Genomic DNA, 968 nt, shown 5'->3' on the forward strand with positions numbered 1-968 from the left:
AAGTTTCGAGAAAATGAAGACTACTCTAGTCTGAACAATACAAGCCTTAAACGGAGTGCCTCTTCCCCTTGTATGGAGTGCTTCAGAAACTTTCACAAGATTGCAGTTTGTCTAAAATGTTTCTAGTGCTAATGCTCTCCCAAACATAGACTTTAAACAGAGTATGGATTACAGAAATGTTAATGTATTCTTACCAAACACAGTTTGACGTGATTGACAAGTTTTAGTTTGTATGTACATGTAGGCTGATATTAGCAATAACTTTACTATTAGGCGCGTAATAGGTGGGTAATGACCTTGGCTTCAGAAAATACACCCTATAGATGAATTTAGAAGACAAATGATAACCCAAAATGGCCGTGGATTACTGCCATATAAATAAACTCAAAACATGAATTCAAGCAGTGTTGTCACAGTTACATCAATCAATTATATTATAGAATTCATAAGCGGTGCTATATCACCCCTAAAAGCAGGGGCGATCATACAAACGGATTCAACAATAAAAAAACGGTGTTTTATTTCAGGTTTATTAATTATTTCACTATTTCCATGGTGATATGCATAGTTATGCGACTAATATTCGTAAATAAGTTACTTATATTTGCACGATGAATCGATTTGAATTTGCATTTAAAATGTACTGTTAATCACAGACTGATATACATAAATAAAGTAACAGAAAAAAATAAGAATAAGCTTACCCTAAATTTAGAACGTTTTCTATTACTTCAATAATAGCAATGAATTCGTTTTCTTTGAAACATTAATGTGGGTAACTTGCTATATATGTGCGGTGTTATTTCTAATTCCGAAACCTGAACTAGAACAAGATGGACAGTGGTATCATATTGCTGACAAATACATACTGATACACGGCCGAGAAAAAACATAATGAATATTATTAATTTAAGTGCTAGGCACTATAAAGCACAGGTGACAATTCATGCCTGCAATCAGTTGCAGGC

The sequence above is a fragment of the Penaeus monodon genome, chromosome 21 (genome assembly GCF_015228065.2).
Source record: "Penaeus monodon isolate SGIC_2016 chromosome 21, NSTDA_Pmon_1, whole genome shotgun sequence".
NCBI classification, from domain to species: Eukaryota; Metazoa; Arthropoda; class Malacostraca; order Decapoda; family Penaeidae; genus Penaeus; species Penaeus monodon.